General features: G+C 40.3%; 1 protein-coding gene across 1 annotated transcript in view; it reads left to right on the top strand.

Annotated features, from left to right (window-relative positions):
• The first annotated feature begins 5184 nt into the window (after positions 1-5184).
• The window catches only part of NINL (ninein like), a 176728-nt gene continuing 160898 nt past the window's right edge, over positions 5185-21014 (top strand). Inside the window, exon 1 of the mRNA XM_044663444.1 lies at positions 5185-5428. The gene's annotated coding sequence lies outside the window, so the exon portion shown is untranslated. The remainder of the gene's footprint in view (positions 5429-21014) is intronic.

Below are 21014 nucleotides of genomic sequence, written 5' to 3'. Positions count from 1 at the left end.
TTTTTTTTTAAACCCTTAACTTCTGTGTATTGGCTCCTAGGTGGAAGAGTGGTAAGGGTGGGCAATGGGGGTCAAGTGACTTGCCCAGGATCACACAGCTGGGAAGTATCTGATGCCGGATTTGAACCTAGGACCTCCTGTCTCTAGGCCTGACTCTCAATCCACTGAGCTACCCAGCTGCCCCAGCCAATCCCTTTCCCTTCTGTCATCGAGTCAGGACAGAAAGGGTTTCACTAACACACATATCCATACATACTCACATACACATTATCTTTCCTCTCCTCTCTCTCCCCCCAATCCCAGCTCATAAGTGTCTGAAGCTCGATTTGAACTCAAGGAGATGAATCTTCTTGGCACGCTATCTACTGCACTACCTAGCCTTTTATTTGTCTTTTATTCTCATTTTACAGTTGAGCAAACTGAGACATAGAAAAGTCCAGGATCACAAAACTAGTAAATATCTGAGGTTGGATGTGAATTCATATCTCCCTGACTCTGTGTCCAGCTTTATTCACTGAGCCATCTAGATATCTCTAGTAATATGTAAAAAGTGTGGAAAGGTAGGCCAGATTCAGAATGCTATTCTATATAGCTATTATATAATCAAGAAGCCTCAATAGCAGCATAAAAGAGGTTGAATGGATTTATCCCAGGGAGTCTGGAATTTACTTGAATATGTAAGGGGACTCCAGGGATATGATGAGAACTCAGTGCTTGGACCTTTGTGGGATGATGAATTTCTTGGCTACTTCTGGTCATGTGGTGGCCAAGAACTGAAAAGATTGTATGATCTAGAAAACCCTGAGTGGGTCCCTTAGAACTCCTATTCTCTCCTTGACATTGGTACAAAAGTTGGGTCAATTAAAAGGAGAAACAGCTTTCAGTTGGCTCTCTCTCTGACTCTCCAGATGGCACCATGAAGTCTAAGATTTCAAGTGAGGGTTGGGGGCATCTTGACAACCACTCACAAATGGTGGACTCCTCTAGACAAGCTTGTAGCTAGACTTCTTTTCCTTTTCCACTTTGTATTTCCTTAGGTAACAAGTATCAACCTAGCAGCAGAACTTTAGGAGCAACTTTGTGAGTTGGAGAGGTCATTGAGTGTAGCTGACTGGTATCTCTTTCCTTCATAGATATAGATCTGATAAGGACCTTAGAGTTCATCTAGTCCTGCCTTATTTTACAAATGAAGAATCAGAAACCCAGAGAGGTAAATCACCTTGCCTAGGAGAATTTCCCTGTCATGGAAATGGAAGATAGTTACCCAAAAAGAAGAGACTAAGCCACTAGCCAGCCTTGTGAGAATATTGACTTTGAGGGAGATTCTCTTGGGGCAAGGTAAAATGTGAAAAGCCTCATCAGCAATCTTGCAAATAGCTTTATGTTCTTAAGAGGTTTAAGTATCAGCATCAGATTCTAACAGTAGTTAAAAATTAAGTTATTGAATCTCGTTTGAAAAAGCCCTTCTTTCAAAGTGCTTGGGGCAGGGCAGTGTTAGGGGTGGGGAGAGAATGTACCTGAGTAGGTACATAATAGAACAATAACAATGTCTGAGGAGTCTGGAATGGAACCTGGACAAGAACCAAGACATGACTGATCTGGATGTTTTCTTTAAAAGGAGGATTTGGGAGGAACCAGCCTGAGGATGGGGCTACTGGACAGGAGGGTAACTCTGAAATGTGAATTCCGGGGCCAAAGTAATCTTCCAAAATGGAGTTTTCTGGAGCATGATAAAGGAGAGTCTGGACTGCAGTCTGTTGAGAAACAAATATGAAGAACTAAATAACAGGAGGAGGCAGTGTGGTTTAAGAGAAAGAGGACTGAATTAGGAGAATGGGTGAATGGTGCAATGAGGAGCATGAAGGATTTGGAGTCCAAAGACTGTTAGTTACTTCCTGTGTGACTTTAAGCAAGTTGATTTATCTCTCTGAGTTTCCATGCCTTCATTTGTAAAATAAGGTAGGACTAGATGAAATCTAAGGTCCTTATCAAATCTACATCTATGAAGACAGAATCCTGAATTCTGGCTGAAAGAACTGAAGGATTGAAATTTAAAGTCCTTGAGGGCGGAAACAATTTTGTTTTCTCTTTGTATTTCCAGACATAGGGCAGCACATATGAATCTGGAGAACCTGAGTCCATATCACTTCTCCCAACATCCCAGGCAAATCAATTTAACTTGTCACATCTTTGGAATGCCCATTAATTAAGGAAAGGTCGAACAAACTATGGACTAAGTGAATGAAGGGAATGATTTCAGAGGAACCTAGTAAGACTTGTATGAACTGTTTCTGAATGAAGTGAGCAGAATCAGGAGAGCAATTTATACAATAACAAACATATTGAAAAGCTAAACAATTTTGAAAGACTTAGAAACTCTGATCAACACAATGACCAAACATGCCCACTTCCTGACAGCACACAGAGTGCAGATTGAGGGGTAATTTTTGGATTTGGCTGATATGGGAATCTTCTGCTTCACATGTTTGTAAGAGAGGTTTTGTTTTTCGGGTGTTCTCATTGAGGATGGGGGGAGATAAGGAGAGAAGGCAGATTTCCACTGTTAACTGAGAAAAAAAACATAAAACTATTAAATAGTTAGAAAAACCACTCTTTAATTAAGGAAAGGGGTTCAGTGCTTTCCTCAAGGCCTCCACACAGAGCTGCATGCTACACCCCCTCTCAGAGTCCCAAGACCCTGGTTGCTCTGGTCACTGACCCCTGGGAGAGCCAACCACAATAAGATTGACAACTAAGGAACAAAAGAATTTGGGAGACCTATATACCATTTGGGGGATCCAAGGCAGGGAAAGATGATTGACATTACCATAGCTACAAGGAAATGGGAGTGTTCAAACTATACTAACAGGATATATTTAAGCTTGGGAAAGGAATTATAGCTAGAGGTTAGGGCACTGATGGGCAACCTTTTGAGCTTGGTGTGTCAAAATTCTCCAAAAAACCGAGCATAACTTGGGTGGTGTGTCACTTTGAGAAAAAACACCATAATTTCATGATATTTATAGTTTAAATAACAAAAATGTGTAATTGTAACATATAACTGTATTTAACAAACCAAAATAGGTAAATTAATATAGGTAGAATTGTCATCTATAGTGCACAGAGTGTCTACCCTAAACTCCTTGGCATGCGGGGCCCCATATCATAAAAAATGGCTAAGTGTGTCAGTGCTGAAACGTGTCATAGGTTTGCCATCACCGGGTTAGGGTGTAAGGGAAAGGTTTACTTACAATAGATACTAAAAGAATAGTCCCTGCCCTGGTGGTCTTCCAGGGAAAGGGTCTCTGATACAATGGGGGAGGCTACTTAACACAAAAAGAGTACTTAGGATTTGCTTAGCCCCACCTAACTGGGATTGTCATTTACCTTAGGTTTATTATTTAGTCTGAGACTGCTAGCCTGAGATTCCCTTCTGGGTGGATTCTCATGGGAACAGGGAACAAGTACAAACTTTGGGGTCTCCAATTTACAAGCTAGTCCTAAAACTTGGGGCTCATCAGATCTTACTAGGCTACAAGTTGAGGGTTTCTAGATTCCACATTGACACCTTTGATTAAAAAAAAAAAACCCTTAATTAAAAAAAAAACTATCATATCCTTATTAAAAAACTTCATTGGCTCCTAATTGCCTCCAGGATCAAATATAAAAATTTCGTTTATGTTTTAAAGCCCTTCAGACCTGGCCCCTTTTTATTTCTCTAGCCTACCTACATTTTATTCTCCTTCAAACATTCTTCAATCCACAAACACTGGGCTTTTTGGAGTTCCTCAAACAAGACATTCAATCTCCAGACTCTGTTTTTTTTCAAGAGCTCTCTTCCGTACCTGGACTTTTCTCCACCCTCCTGGCTTTCTTGGCTTCCTTTGAGTTCCAGCTAAAATTTCACCAGGTGCAAGTTCTAGTGTTCTGTGATTGTCTTCATTCTATCCAGTATATTTCTTGTTTGTATATAGTTATTTGCACCTAATCTCCCCCTTTAGATTGTCAGCTCCAGGCTAATCTCCAACCTTTAACACAAGTGCCCTGATTTACAATTGGTGTTTAATTAGGGCTCAGTGCCCCAGGCAACTTTCTAAGGATGCAAACAGCAACACACTTGAGAGTCCTGGTGGAACATTACCCAGAACTTCCAACTTCTACAAAATCACAGGTCAAGATTAAAAATAAAAGTCCTCAGGAACAGGAAGGATCAATAATTTTTTTTTTTAAAGAGAGAGGGGTGTCGGGGAGATAAGACCTGTTATTTAACCAGGGTGGAAGCTCTTGGTGTGAAAACTCCATCATGCAGACCAGCAAGTAGTCTGTAATTTACCATTTTCGAGTACCCCGGGAGCACCACTTTGAGATTAATTTGCCCTTGGCCCCACAACCACTGTGAGCCAGATCAAAGACTGGGACGGACTCCCCTGACTCCAAGGCTGGCTCCATCTGCTAAACCGAGCTGCCTCTCTGAGCCAGAAATTTCACCAAGGGGAAACTGGCGAGGAGACTTCTTCCATTAGTGCAGATCACTTCTATATGGATAAATAGTTGTGAAAATTTTTTGAAATGAACTTAAAATTAACTTTTTTTCGTTAAAGGTGTAAGGCAGGGGCGATCACATCTGCTCTTCCTAGCTCACAATGCTGTTGTCAGCACTCTAGAAGACTAAGTGGATAAAAAATACTTTGAAACTACAAAGCTCTTTTCTCCTTGAACAGTGTGCCTCTAGAGTGAGTTAAGGTTCGAATGTTCTAGGAAACATTTCAGGCCATTAGTGTACGGTTGGGTAGATTGAGGCCAGAGCTTTCCAACGAAGAGGCCCAGAGGGGACTCACTACTCGAACCCCTGCTTCCTACGCTTCCTCTCTACTCCACTGGCCCTCAGCTACTTCTAAGTTTTCAGAGAACTAGGAGCTGGGGAAAAAAACGGGAAAAAGAAGGATCCGAGCTTGGGTGTGTGGGTAGGGGAAGGTTGCCCAATATGGGAGCTGCTATTCCTAGAGGGAAGGACGGGTTTGTGTCTTTGTCCTCCCCCATCTCCTCTCTCTTGCCCCAGCCAGGCTAAAGGGAGGAGGGGAGAAAAGGAGGAGGAGGAGGAGGAGGAGGAGGCGGGAGCGGGGGCGGCGCCAGGCTGCCTGGAGGAGTTGGAAGCCGGGGAACGACTCACTAGCACACCCACACAAAGAGCGGCTTGGAGTGGAGAAGCAGCGGGCTGCGCTACGGGCTGGCCCTGAGACTGGACTGCGCTTCCCCCGCCTGGTGCCAGGGCTCATCGCCCCCCGCTTCTCTTGTCCATGGCTCCGTTGTGGCCTCTGCTCCAGCTCTGAGCCCCAGCCCCTGGAGAGCAGACATGCTGCAGTTGCCCCTGGAGGGCTGATCGAGGAGAAAGAGCGCCCGGGAGTGGAGAGGGCAGGGGACACCTGAGGTAAACTGAGACGCCCTGGGGGCGGATGTTGAGGTTTGAGCCCCTGGGAGGATGGGGAAAGTGCTCCTGCTCTCGGTTTCCCTGTGACTGGAAGCCCTTGACCTTGGAGGGGGCGGGGGCGGATTGGAGAGAGAAGATGTTCTGGGAGTGGGGACCTTGAACCAAAGAGGGATGCAGCGTTTTATGCACCCAATTTCTGTCGGAGGAAGGAGCACTCGGGAGCGTCCCTCCTCCGTTCTCTGTGCGCCTCTTTTTTCTCTCCCTTTTTCTCGATCTGGGCGCAGTCTCCTTCGGCGTCTTTCTTTTTGAATTCCCCGACGTTGAGGCCGCTTAGAAAGTTCCTGCGGAGTGAGTAAGCTTGTCTGTGTCTGCGGGGGAGAAAGGAGTGTGTGGGACTGGGGGCTCTTGCCGGAGTTCCGGCCCCTCCTCCTGCACGTGCGACCAGCCTGGTCCACTCTTGCATCCAGCATCCTCCCAGAAAGCGGCCAGCTGGCCTGGCGTGGGGCGCAAGTACACATTTCCCCTTCTTGTCTCCCTCTACTATCGTGAGCCCACCCGTGCAGTCCTAACTAGCGCTGGTAACTCGGAAGGGTACTGAGTTTCTGCGAAGCCTCGCCGTGGCTCCGAGGGTTTTCCTTTTGGGGACGGTTCTTTAGAAAGAACATTTCCCACCACCCACCGCATGAAAGCTCAGATCCCCCTTGTCTTGAGTCTTGATTAATTAGTATTGTTGCTGTCAAAACGGACTCTAGTTTCCTCACTATCTTCCTATAATGGTCCAGAAGATGATCAACCAATTTTTGCCTACCACGCAATTCGTTTAACTTTGAATTGCAGAAGAGGTGGAAATAATAGCTACCATTTGTAGAGAACTTTTAAGGTTTGCAGACCACTTCACAAATGTTATTTAATTTTATCTTCAAAGTAAGCTAGGCATGTAGGTGCTATTTTTGTTCTCATTTTAGAGACGAGGAAACTGAGGCAGAGACCAGTTAAGTGACTTTCCTAGAGTCACACAACTAGAAAAAAAGTGTCTAGGGCCAGGTTTTAAACTCTAGTGGTCCTGATTCCAGGTCTAGCACGATCCACTAGTTGCCTAGAAAGAGCACTGGATGTGGGATTATAGGGCTCCTCTTATGTGCTTTGTCCCTTAACTTCTTTGGGTCTCAGTTTCCTCATCTGTAAAACGGGGCAAGGGGAGGGTTGGATTAGATGGCTCCAGAGGACTGTTCAAGCTCTACATCTCTGATCCTAGGAGAAAAAGAAGCTCTCTTTAGTCATTAAACACTAAACACTAAAGTTTAGTGTCTCAGGTCCAGGACCATCTTTGATCTTTGTAGGTAAAAAAGGAAGAGAGCTCTTATCAGCTGGTTGTTGTGTGGATAGTAGTGAATAGGGCCCTGGCCAGCAGTCAGGGAGACTTGAGTTCAAATGTGACCTCAGACACTTAGTATCTGTGTGACCTTAGGTTAGTCATTTAAACTTTCTTTGCCTCAATTTCCTCAACTGTAAAATGGGGATAACAACAGCATCTATCTCACAGGGTTGTTGTGAGTCTAAAATAATATTTTTTGGGGAAAAGGTAGGTAGCACAATGCCTGGCTGTAAAAATGCCTATTCCCTTCCCTTTCCCTTTCCTTTTCCTTCTTCTGCAGTGAACTTGAGGGAAATCCAGTTCCCATTTGATGGTGGTAGTCTTTGTTTCTAGGAATCATTTGCATAGAGACCATAGCTTGTTCTGTGACCTTGGTATTGTTACTTCCCCTTTTTGGGGTCTGTTCTGTGTCCAGTTCAGAAAGGAAAAGTGGGACCAAATGATCTGTGAAGTTTCCTTAAAATTCCAACATTCAGTGAAGTCTATGGGAAAGCATCAGTTTTGTGGAGGTATCTCAATAAGGACTCAAGGTTGCCTACTGCCTAACTATATATATTAAAAGAGGCCTCTTTCCTTCTATTCTTGGGTGCATCCTAATCTTAAAAAGTAACTAACTGGTTCTTGGTCTTGCCTTGTCAATTTTTGCTTAAGAGAAGAGGTTTTGGGGCAGTTGGGTATGCTTAGGGGTTTGAGAGTCAGGTCTAGGGATGGGAGATCCTGGGTTCAAATGTGGCCTCAAGACACTTCCTAGCTGTGTAACCCTGGACAAGTCACTTAACACCCACTGCCCAGCACTTTCTGCTCTTCTATCTTGGAACCAGCACACAGTATTGATTCTAAGATGGAAGGTAAGGGTTTAAAAATAAAAAAAGAGAGAGGAAAGGCTGTGATAGTGCATTTAATTTAGCAGGTACTTTGGAATGGTGTTGATAGAGCAGGATTCTTAACTCTTTTTGTGTCATGGACCCTTTTGGCAGTCTGGTAAAACCTATGAACTCCTTGGAATAATGTTTTAAAATTTATATAATAAAATATATAGATTTACCAAAAAAACAATTATATTGAAGTGTAGTTCTCAAAATACTAAAAATAACAAGTTTATAGACCTAAGTTTAAAAACTCCTGTGCTAACGGGCCAATTTTTTGCCTTATAGTTTCTTGGAAATGAGCAGCTTTCTACTTTTTCTATTTACTAAGTTCAGTGTATACCATAGTTGGCTGCTTTGTGAGCACAGACATGTTCACAATGTGTTCATTTTTATAAAATATTCATTGTCATAATAATGTGAGTGTTTTATGTTATTCAATTTCTTTGGGATTGTGATAAAGTTATGAGGAAGTGACAATGCACTTAAAGTTCCCCAAAATGGTGTACATAATATCCTTTCTAAGAACTGACTTTTGTAATCATTTTATTTATTTTTTATTTATCTAAAAAAGAGGAGGTTCTTTTTTTTAACATTGAAATTTGCAGTTCTAACTTTGCTAACTTCTTGAGCAAAGGCAGTATCTCATTTTTTTAAAAAATTTTTTTTTAAACCCTTAACTTCTGTGTATTGACTTATAGGTGGAAGAGTGGTAAGGGTAGGCAATGGGGGTCAAGTGATTTGCCCAGGGTCACATAGCTGGGAAGTGTCTGAGGCCGGATTTGAACTTAGGACCTCCCGTCTCTAGGCCTGGCTCTCAATCCACTGAGCTACCCAAGCTGCCCCTAGCAGTATCTCTTTTGCATCATGTTTTGGGTATCTGTTCTTGGTTACCACTAATGTCTGAAAACTTCCCTGAGAAAAAAAACACAGTGGCAAAAAAAAAAAAAAAAAAAAAAGACTGTCAGATATCTGTGTGTTGATTGGGCAAGACTACAATGTCAGTGAAATGGAACTGGTTTCATTTTTCAACATTATCCACATCACCCACAAAAACTGTGGCATAATTTCAAAATTTCCATGTTGTGGGAATTTTTCCTATATCCAAATTGCTTTTCTGATCTTTTAAAAACCAGATCGTTGGGAGCAGCTGGGTGGCTCAGTGGATTGAGTCAGGCCCAGAGATTTGAACCCAGGTCCTGGGTTCAAATCTGGCCTCAGACACTTCCTAGCTGTGTGACCCTGGGCAAGTCACTTAACCCCCATTGCCTAGCCCATCCCACTCTTCTGCCTTGGAACCAATACCCAGTGTTGATTCTAAGAGGGGAGGTAAGGGTTATTAAAAAACCCCAACAAAAACAGACCTTTGAATAGTGGTGGTTTTTGTGCTCATTGTAGTTAATTTTATGTTAATTGTTCTTGCACCTAATATTGATCATTAAAAAAAAGGCTTGTGTATAATTGCATAAGAAATAATAATAGAACTTTAGTTTTCTTCACTAAAAAAGGTAGGGTCTTATTTTTCCAAGTTACTGTTTTATTGTGAGTTAGCCTTCTTTCTGGGAAGTAGCATAATCTAGTGGAAAGAATATTAAACTATGGAATTAAAAGACCTGACTAAAGCATTGTGAATAGAGAGCTGGCCTCAAAATGAGGATCTGGATTCAAGTTTAGCTTTTACTGTCTGACAATGCATGAGTATCCTCTTAGGGTTGTAGACAACTTCCTAAGACTTGGCAGAGAAGGTGCTTATGTGCATTGGTGAAAGAAGTTTTCTCATTTAGAGCTCCCTGTAGTAGTGAAGTCACAGTCTTTATCCCTACAAACTTCAGGGTGTTTCAGTTTCCCCTTCTGTGAAATGCAGACAGTAATTGACCTTAGTTCAGAGAGAGACCCCCTATTTCCCAAATAATATAGGAAAGTGTCTTAACCCTTTGAAGTTTCTGTAAAAACCATTCAAATCTGTTATGAAGGCACTTACAAGAGAATATCAGACTGTCTTTGTTTTTACGATAGAATTTTGTTATAAAATATTGCATGTAATATAAATTATTGATAATCTTTTGTTATAATAAAGCCTACAATTTCTTCTTCCCAACTCCATGTCTTCAAATCTTCCATAGGGAAGCTTCTGTTTCTTTGCATGAATATGCAATAAAATCCTATATAAAGAGTTCCTTTTGGATAATAGGTGGATTTAAAGGTGCTTAGACAAAAGAAGACATATTAAAATGAGACCAAGTAGGCAAGTTGTGCCTTTCTTTCTGCTTTTCTGAAAGTAGGTTAGACCGAATGATCTGTTGACGGAGGTGATGGACTAGGAAATTAATTCTTTAGTACTAAAAAAAAAAAAAAAATGGTAGCCAGGCATATTGAGAACTGTTTCCTTTTCAGTACTTTTTCTATCTCTTAAGTGTGTAGTTTTGAATTGCGTAGGCTACATTCTGCTCTTAGGCCCAACCTCTCCCCTACCTTCAGTCTTCCCCTTCCCCCTATTCATTTTCAAGTTCCATGTAATTCTTCTTAAAATAGTTCCTTTATCCAAAACAAATACTTCCAGTGCCCTTTGTTTAGAAAATCAGTTGCAACTCAGGACATATTAACCAAGGGCAAAAAAGGGGAAAAAAAAACAAAGAATAAGATGAACAAGAAGGAAGAACCAGTAGGATTTTCCAATGATGTTTGTTCAGGTATAATATATTAATGATTTAAACTACTGTTTTATATTAGTGAATAAAACTGGAAGTTCTGTGTGAGAGGTAGAAATGAACTTTAGTTAAGATTCCTCAGAGATTAAAGAATAAGAACCCATATCCCTTTCGGGTATCAGAAAACATCATAATTTACTTTAACCATCCCTAAAGATTATATATCTCTATTCACACACACATCTATAATATAACACATATATATTTAGCAGACACAGCACCACGTATGTATAAACCTCTTTTTGTACACATTTATCATGTACATTATTGTATCTTGTCTCCCTTGGTAGACTGAGATTTTTGAGAGCAGGTACCGATTTCTGCCTTTGTAGCCTCAATCTGGCATGTAGTAGGAGCTTTACAAATGTTTAATGATGGAATGATTCTTATACTATACTGTTCTTTTTCCAAAAGGGAATTTTTTTGTCTTGGATTTTCCCAAGTTCTGTTTGATTTTCACTCATTGCTTTTGGAAAAATAGGGTAGGGCAGGGAAGTGGCTCAGTGGGTAGAAAACTGGCCCTGGAAATGGGAGATCCTGGGTTCTAATTTGGCCTCAGACACTTCCTAGCTATGTGAACTGATATTCTGATATTTGGTATCACTTCTAAAATATAAGGTAAGGATTTATTTATAAAAAAGAAAGAAAGAAAAGAAAAATGAGGTGGGAGCCACTGGGGAGTTTACCAGTGTGTGTCACAGTATCTCTACTCCAGCTTCTCGTTGGATAGGAAGTTGGCATATGAAGGCAATGCTGGCAAATTGGAAACCCAGTGTGCCAATAGAGGTTTGTGGTAGTGGCTACTTCCAGACTCGTAACTCAGTCACATTCCAGCAGTCAATCATGGGAGGAAGCTGCTAGGTTTCTCTCCTTCCTCTTCTTGTGTCTGACTCTTCTTGCCCCCATGATGCTCAATCCACTAAGCCACCTGGGTAGTTGCCCCTCAGAAGTATAGTACCATCCATTATTTTTGCCATGGTTAGGACCATAGAATTAGACAATAAAGGCCATCTTTTGAACCCCTTCTTTTTATATATGAGGAAATTAAGGCCAAGATAGGTTGAGTGACTTAGCCAAGTTCATAATTTATTCTCAGCTTTTGTTTGTCCCTTTACACTCTCTAATGCACACGCAGTACTGCCCCTTTCCCCTCCCTTTGGACAGCAAATTACATGAGCACAGGAATGATGTTTTATCTAAATTTTGATCCTTCTCCACTGTCTTAAGATTGTGCTCTGTGCACAGAAGGTGCTTTATATGTATTGGTTTAATTGACATGAGTCTGTTCCAACCCTTTACATTAAGGGCCTGAGTAGAGAGCTATTGACTTGTATGTTCCTCAGAATAAGTTGTCTTAGGATGTTGTGTACCTCCTGACATTGTTGGGGAAGACAGGTGCCTCATTATCATGCTACTTTTTGTTAGTGTTGGCAACTGTACAGGTCACCAACTTCGAGAGATTCATGGAGACCGAGTTTCTTCTTTGAGCCCTTTGTTCTAAGAATGTGTAAATCATGCTCAATAGCATACAATTTTATGCTACCTTGGAAAGAACATTGGATTTAGAATCAGGAAGACCGACTTGAAGTTCAAATCCTCCCTTGATTCCCATTTGTATGGCCCCTGGCAAATCACTTATCCTCAGCTTCAGGTTCCTCATCTGTAAAATGGGGACAATAAGAGCACATTCCTTATAGAGTTGTTATGAAGATTAAGTGAAAGAGTATTTGTAAAGTGCTATATAAATATTGGGACAGCTAAGTGATGCGCTATATAGAGTTCCTGGCATAGAGTCAGGAAGACTCAGATACACTTACTAGCTGTGTAAATCTGAGCAAGTCACTTAACCCCGTCTTCCTCAGTTTTCTAATCTGTAAAATGAGCTGGAGAAGGAAATGTCAAACCATTCCAGGTTCTTTGCCAAGAAAACCCCAAAAGGGGTCCTGAAGAGTCAGATACAACTGAACAAAAACAGAAACGTTGTCTCTTGTGTTAATTTTTGTATTGATCTCATCCTAGCACAACTCACAGTGTGTAAGCGCCGGCTACAACTGAAGCTACTGAACAACAACACAAATGTTAGCTATTATTAGTTAGCTTTGAAGATAGTCTGCCAGCATATCTGGGGCTGAAAAATTCATTACCTTGAAGCCAAACTAGTGATGAGCCTATCCAAGCTTAGATGGACTAATTCTCAAATGATAAGCATAAAGTCACTCGTCACTAGTCTCATACTCAGGTTGCTAGGACCTGAGAGAGCTTATCCTTCAGGAAGCTAGGATCACCTTTGGGTCAGAGGGAGGCATTAGACTAAGGCTTTAGCTTTGGAAAAAATGTGATTAATAAAAACTATTAATAATAGTAAACCACTGAATGAACCTACTAGACTTAGATAGGCTGAATTTCCTTGAAATCATCAGGATATTAGAGCAGGAATTAGGTGGTGCAGTGAATTAAGGCCAGAATTTGAATTCGAGTATGGCCTCCGATACTCAATAGTGGTGTGACCCTCCACAAGGCACTTTAACTCACCGAAACACAGTTAGAAAAATATTTTTCACGAGTTCATTGACTCCAGGTTTGGAATCTTCAATCTAGCTAAACCCCCTCATTTTATAGATGAGGGAATTAAGTTAAAATTGCTAGTTCTCATTCTGTAACCACTTTAGTTGTTCCTGAGTGGCTGAAATTTTAAATGGATATTCAGATATGTAATAGGCTGCCATTGTGGTTTTTCTAGTCTCGGGGGTGATGACTGAGAAGACTTTTCATTCTAGCTTTTCTTTTCTGAAGTCATACCATAATCTTAATGATTCAGATTAGAGTAAGTTTTAACAAGAAGGAATTTATCAGGAAATTCTTTGTATCTGATTGCTAGGAACCAGACATATTCAGTAAGCTAAAATAGCTCCACTCTTCCACCGCCACCCATCTCTCTCTACTTTGTGGAAGCCACAAACTGCCTCATTCATTCAGTTTAATGTCACTTGGAATGCTTCCCCCTCCCCCTACTTACATCTTATTTGATCCCCCAGCCCCCTAGTCCCTAGGTCTTGGTGACATATTATGGTTGGAGTAAGTTAAAGCTAGTCATTCTGGATTTATACCCTTCAAATAGTTCTTTTAAAAACTGAGACCTTTAGTAGGAAGTTCATGCTATGTATGACCTTTCCTCTGAGATTACTTGAATAGACGGGTAGGTGGTGAAGTAGATTGAGCATTGGATTTGGAGTGAGGAAATCCTGAAGTCAAACTTGACCTTGTACACTTTGTTGTGGAATCCTAGGCAAGTCATCTAACCTCTTTGTGCCTTTGTTTTCTCATCTGTAAAATGGGGCTAATAATACCATCTGTCTTCTAGGGTTGTTGAGAGGATGAGAAAAGATATTATTCATAATGTCCTTCACAAACTTGAATGGCACATCAATGCTGACATTATTACTAATTTATCCTGGTGTATTTTGTTTGTGCACAGTTGTTCGCTTGTTATCACACCTGTTAGGAATGGCGAGGACTGATTTTTGTCTTGCTTTTTATCCCCAGCACTCAGCATAGTGCCTGGCACTTATTATGGTAAGTGCTTAATAAAATGCTTATTAACTTGACTGCTAGATTTATAAACTAATAAATCTTTCTGGCCATTTAAAATTATACCCTAGTGCTCAATAACTGGTTGGTGTTCGCATCTATTATGTTTTATTGCGTTTGTTTGATTGAAAGCAGGGAGGTCTCTTTGTAGCAATATTTTCCTAGTTTAAAAAAAGTCTTCATTAAGATAATGGATTCTTATCTGTTATATTAATGACTTCCAGAGCTAGCAGATTATTTGGCGTTCACATTTAACTTACTGGCGAGCTTATCTTTAAAAGACAGAAACCAGAAATATTCATTCCTTTGGATTAAAAAATCTTTATACATGTTGAGTACAAACAAGATCAGCCATGTTTGATCAGCCGTATTTGATCAGCAATGTTTGAACAAGTGCTGTTCGGGCTTCTAATTGCATGTGCTAAATTTCAGACATTAATGCATGAGCAAGCATGAGCTGGGGGAGAGAACTGTTCTTCAGAATGTTGTTAGCCTTGGGGTGAAAAATACCTTGAAGATTCTGCTCATTACATTTTTCAAGACTTCTCAGGTTTTGGTTTTTGTTTGTTTTTTTTTTTTGTAGTTGGTTAAAAACAAGAAAGTTTGAACCTCAGTTCTTGGTTATGGAAATTATTTTGCTGATTTACAGCAAAGATCACAAAATGGATTGGCTTATATTTGGGATATGAATTTTTATTTTGGGGGTGGTTCAAATTCATGCCGTGTTATAAGATGACATATTTTTCAGCCCCAGAATTCTTCTGATGTAGGAACCTATAGAGCCTGAGTTTATGTATTCTTTTTTCCCCTCGAGGTTGCAAAATCTCTTTTGTTCCTGATACATCTCCTTTGGACCTGAGTGCCCTGTACATTCTCCACAGAAAGATTTGCCATTTATTAGAAATATGTATACATAATGTTTCCATGGGATGACTGAATCCTTTTTTGAAAGTTCTGCCTAATGGCATGATAAAAGCAAGACAAACATTAAAAATGAAATATAATTATAAAAAACTAATAAGGTTTCAAAAAGATGGAACCCATGGTAATCAGTAAGCATAGGTAGGGCTAGAATATTGGGATAATTGACTAATGTGAAAATATACACATTCCCTCCAGTTTGAGGCCCTTTAAGGGGAGAGAGAGAGAGAGAGAGAGAGAGAGAGAGAGGAAAAGAAGAGAGGGAGAGAGAGGAATAAGAACAAGGAAAAGAGCGATATTTGAGGTAAATAAAAAATAGAAAAATCTTCCTCTAAAAACCATGCAAAACCTTTTAATTTAAAAAATTCTAAACTTAGCAAACATTAACAAAAATGTTAAAATTAATAAACAAAATAAATGAAAATTAATAAACAAATAATTATAACTAAATTATTTATGTTGTGTTGAAATATGTACATTACCTTTAACAGAACAGGAACAAAAATATCTTGATTGTTTTTGCATCTTATTTTTTTTTTAAACCCTTGTACTTCGGTGTATTTTCTCATAGGTGGAAGAGTGGTAAGGGTGGGCAATGAGGGTCAAGTGACTTGCCCAGGGTCACACAGCTGGAAGTGGCTGAGGCCGGGTTTGAACCTAGGACCTCCCGTCTCTAGGCCTGACTCTCATTCCACTGAGCTACCCAGCTGCCCCCTTTTGCATTTTATTTTAATAATTTTGTTTTATGTGTTAAAAGAGTAGGTAGATTTTATGCAAAAAAAAATTCTTTATAAGCAAAATCTACCGTATATTTCCAAAGGTGCAAAATCACTACATTATTTAATTTCTCCTTGTCAACTTGTGCCTGCTATAGCATTGTTTTTCTAAGAATGGAAGCAGGAAGGTCAGAAACAACATTTTCATTAACTTAACCTGTTTTTAAGTACAAATAATGATGCATTTCCAAGAGTGGTAGGGTGGGGTGTTTTGATAGTTACGTGTAACTTTTATTATTAGCACCAGTCAGGAGTTGCTTAAACTAGCAAATTTTTCTTACCCAGACTCTTGAACAAATTTTTAAAGAAAGAAGAAACACTCCTACGCACAGTATATGTAATCAAGTTTTCTCCCTGGAAATTTTTTTCTTTATTAAGGTACCATGTCAAAGATTCCATCTGGCTGCCTGGAAAAGGTCTGGTTGGTACTGTAACCAACAATAATATTTATAGTAAAGATAAAAGTAGTAAAGCCTCATGATTTTCATTGTGTAAGTTGATCTCCAAGGCTCAGGAAAGAAACAAGCTTGTCTTCTGTGTGATAACAAGGAAGAAGATAATGCAGGGAGAGACATTTTTGCCTTACTCCCTAGAGACTGATTAAATGCAGGTTTTGTTTAGATTAGTCCTTGGGGGTCCATTCTGGAATCAGGATTAACCAAATAAAAATTCTAACCCTCGCCCTTAGGTTAGAAATACCTCTTAATTGTCCTTTAGGTTGAGGATAATCCTGATAGGTTTGGTTTATGTCCAAAGGCTTTAGAGACTAGTTGGCCCTCCCTGGATCTGGACTTATACTTCTGGGACTGATCCAGAGTGGGACCAGTTTCCAGAATAAAAGGAAGAAGGTGAAAGATAAGAGACAAATATATGGCTATTCCTCTGACAATATTTCTTTCTCTACTGGACTTCCATCCCTTTGCCATCCTATTTCTGATTGTTGCACACCAGGTTGATTTTTCAGATACTTTTTGTTCTATGTTATCCCATGACTAAACAATCTGAGTTTTACTTTATTGTGCCTTTAAATGTTGACTCTGTCAGTCATGACCACTTGTACTAGTCACTGGCCCAGTGAAAACATCCCAAAAGATTTACCTTTTTTTTTTTTTTTTTTTTTTTTTTAAAAACCCTTGCCTTCCCTCTTAGAATCAATACTATGTATTGGCTCCAAGGCAGAAGAATGGTAAGGGTAGGCAATGGGGGTCAAGTGACTTGCCCAGGGTCACACAGCTAGGAAGTGTCTGAGGTCAGATTTGAACCTAGGACCTCCCGTCTCTAGGCCTGGCTCTCAATCCACTGAGCTACCCAGCTGTCCCCAAGATTTACCTTTTGTCATGACTCCCTGAGAGTCATGACAATTTATGATTCATATATATTATCACAGATAACATTTTTCTAGTATTTAAAATTTTGCAAAGCAACTTATATCCCTGATGTCATCTGATATGGTCCCCTATGGTGAACTTTATAGTCCATTTTTAAAAGTGTCCAGCAATCTTCATATGTGAATGCCAGAAAAAGCAACAGGAATCAAATAGTATGACTGTCATGCTACTACTATGACTTAGCAGTAGGACAGGAGCAGACAGGAAGGAGCCGGATTAGTAGTTCAGCTAGATAGAAGAGTCCTTTTCTGTCCACGTATTCTTAACTCCTAATCCTGGCATAGTCCATCAAGGTCTAGGAGGGATCAGAGCCTCAAGCTGGGAGGCTAAATTAAGATGAGGTGTATTCAACAGAATAGGGTCAGGGATCCAGGCAAGAGAATCTGGAGGAAAGGGTCTGGGTCACAGGTAAGGGCCACCAGTATCAAGAGGGAGTTGAATGACTGTGAGTTGTATTTCACCATGAACTCCTTTCAAGGAGCTAGATCTCCCCTACAAGATGGGGAGATCAGAGTTCCCAGGTTGGCAGGTAGGAACAACTGGTTTCATTGGAAGAGTGAAAGAAGGGGGAAACAATGCATTTGTTTAAATTGTGCTAAAGCCATCCTTATGGTTTTCTGAGGAATCTTCTCCAAGTTTTCTACATACCTTATAAGTTATAGAGCTCAGATCCAAATCAATACTCCAGTTTGAGTATGATCTGTAAGGAAGGCAGAAGGGTTTTGGGAAGAAGGTACTGGGTCCAGAGTCTAAGAAGGTAAGACATTTTATGTTCCTGGGTCTCAGCTTCCTTACCCTTATTTATTTATTTGTTTATTTAACTGCTCATCCACCCATTCATCCACTGATTTATTTGCCCACAAGCTAATTAATTAATTGATTCACTTGTTTACATATTTATGTTTATTTATTCATTTATTTATTTATTCATTCATCCATTTATTTGTTCATTCATTCATCCATTTATTTGTTCATTCATTCATCTATCTATCTATCTATCTGTCTATTTATTTTTGAGGTCAGAGATTTAATTATGAGACATGTTTACTAATGGAGCAACAGTTCGATGATGGAAAGACCAGTGTAGGAGGAGGCAGTAATTTTTCATCATTTTCCCTAAGTCCCTCAGTAAGCTCTAAATTTATGATCTCACTTGAGTGGTCTCATATTCCTCACAGCTCATGGGCATATGTATGTAAACGTCTCACCACCGTGTTTACTTTTTTAAAACAAAACTACACTGCCAACTCATGATTAGCTTTTGGGCCCAGTATAGTTTGGGTGCCTCACTTCCCCTTTATTATTTGGGTGCTTCTCTTCCCCTTTATTGTTTGGGTGCCTCTTTTCCCTTTATAGTTTGGGTGCCTTTCTTCTCCTTTCCTCCCCTCCAGAGGAAGTATGGCCTATGTGTGACCTGGACAAGCAGATTAACCTCTTAGTGCACTAGGCTATTCTATGACTAAGTTGCAGAACAGCTGGCTAATTATAAGGATGAGAGAACATTTATTGTTGTAGATGGAGGCATTTATATAGCATCTACTATGCAGCATAGTGTCAGGTCCTAGGCCAGTGATGGTGAACCTTTTAGAGATGGGGTGGCATGTTGCTGCCCCCTCCCTATCCTCTAGACTCAGAGCTGGGCATGCCCTGACCCCCTCTTACCCTACACAGGGAGGGAAGAAGTTCTTTGGCTGCTAGACAGAGGGGCAGGTGAAGTGAGGAATATCTTCATTGAGTGTAGAGAAAGGGAGGCTCTGCTCTCCTCCAGCTCTGCTGCCTGTGAGCTGCCCATCTTGCTCCCTGTGCATTCCTATTGGGCAGCTGGGCATAGGGGCGGAGATGTGAAAAAATGTCATTAGGCATGGTGGAGGGGGGAGTTGCTCTGCCTCTCTCACCATGAACTGAGCAGCAACATGCCCACAGAGAGTGTTCTGTGTGCCATCTTTGGTATCTGTGTCATAGGTTCGCCATCACTGTCCTAGGCAAAGCTTATTTGATTCTCAAACAAACAACCTTAGGAGGTTCTTTTTGTTTTTCCTTTATAAATGAGGAAACTGAGGGAAAAAGAGATGAAGTGACTTGCCCAGGGTCACACAGCTCATAAATGCCTGAGGCTGGATTTGAACTAAGGTCTCATAGGCTCCAGTCCAAGTACTTTATCCCCTGCACTCCTAGATACTTCTTGGAAAATCTAGTCTATTGGTGCACCTAGCCAAAATGCAAAATCTGTAAAGTAGGGACACACTGGAAAAGGTAATGGCAAAATCACTTGGAGTTAGAGGAAAGGTTCAAACCCAGGTAGGTCTCTTCTGACCAAAATGCTACAAACATTCTATTACACAAATTGAGAAAGCTTTGAGTATGGCTTGGCTTTGTTGTCTTGTCTTAGTTCACTAAGTACAGAAGGTGTATCACTTAGTTGGCCACAGGAGGTGGTTGTTCAGTCATGTCTGACTTTGTGATTCCATGGACTGAGGCATATAGGGGTTAAGTGACTTGCTCAGTCACACAGTAAGTGTCTGAGGCCAGATCTGAACTCCAGTCTTCCAGACTCCAAGCCCAGTGCTCTTTCCTCTATACCACCTTACTGCCTATTGATCATTCACATTGAACTGTTCCCACAAACCAGTATTTTCCTTTAAACCTTTTCCTCTCTAACTGTTTAATGAAAAACATTTTTCCTTTGGTAAAAAGAAACGACGGCTATCTTAAAGCAAATGAAAGTTATTTCTAGAAGATATGAAGGGCTCTTGCAAACATACATCTCTGAAGGTAAACCTCATTTAGGCTTTTGAGGATGACTTGGAAATAAGGGTTGGGAATGATATTGACCTCCAAAGTTCATGGAAGCCTTTGTCCCTCCTTCTGTAGCTTCTTGAATTTGGAGCCTGTTCTTTCTCAGTGTAGAGATGATCTCTCCCTGTTTGTCTCCCCTAACTTTAACTTCCTGACCCCATACTCTTTAAGAGTCCCAGGGATAATGTTTGCATTTTCGGGCAGATTTGACTTTATCTTAATTATTATTTAATTTAGCATGATATGGTGGAAAGAGTACCTGATTTGGAATCAGAAGATTTGGAGTCATAGTTGGCTCTGTCTCTTACCATTTGTGATGACCTTGGGAAACTCATTTAATTTTTCTGAGCCTCAGCGTCCTCATTTGTAAAAAATAAAGAGGAGAGGGTAATAATGATTAATTTTTCCAGCTCAAAATCCATGATGCTATGATTCTTTCTGCCTCATATATATTCTACTTACCAAGTTTCTGCTGATGTTTCATCAGAATGCGCCCTTTAGGTAAATCACTAAACATTACTTTCCATTCCCTGAACTGAGCAACATGGTAATTTCTTTCCATTACCCATCACATTCTCTATATTTTTAAGAAGTTTTCCTTCCTAGGATTGGTGAGGAATCTGAATTGGTTCATTTATAATCTCTTTTCTGATAATTCAATTCAACAAACATTTATTAAACCCTGGAGGAGCCACTATAATCAGTCACAGTGCCTAACAACAGTGGAATTTAATAAATGTTTTCCATTCATTTCCATGATGATTGCTCAGGATTATAGGTAGTTTGTGGTTGGGGGGGAAGGGAAAGGAAGGAAATAAGCACTATGGTAATAAACACTTTATAAATATTATCTCATTTAATCCTCACAACAGCCCTAGGAGTAGGTGCTATTATTATTCCCATTTCACAGTTGAGGAAAATGAGGCAAGCAGAGATTAAGTGACTTGCCCAGGACTACAGAATTAGGAAGCAGATGAGGCTGGAATTGAATTCAGGTCTTTCTGACTTCAAGCTCTATTTATATACTACCCACGTGCCTTAGAACAGAATAAAGTTTTCTGGCCTACATTGGGATGGAGCCACCTGTGATCTTGACCTTGTTCTAGTGAGGACTTATTAACCTGTCTATCTTCTAGTTTTTCTATGATGTTATTGCACAAGAATCTTT

Source organism: Gracilinanus agilis, chromosome 2, assembly GCF_016433145.1.
Source record: "Gracilinanus agilis isolate LMUSP501 chromosome 2, AgileGrace, whole genome shotgun sequence".
NCBI lineage: Eukaryota > Metazoa > Chordata > Mammalia > Didelphimorphia > Didelphidae > Gracilinanus > Gracilinanus agilis.
The sequence above is the reverse complement of the archived record's forward strand: the minus strand, read 5'-3'. Positions and strand labels throughout refer to the sequence as shown.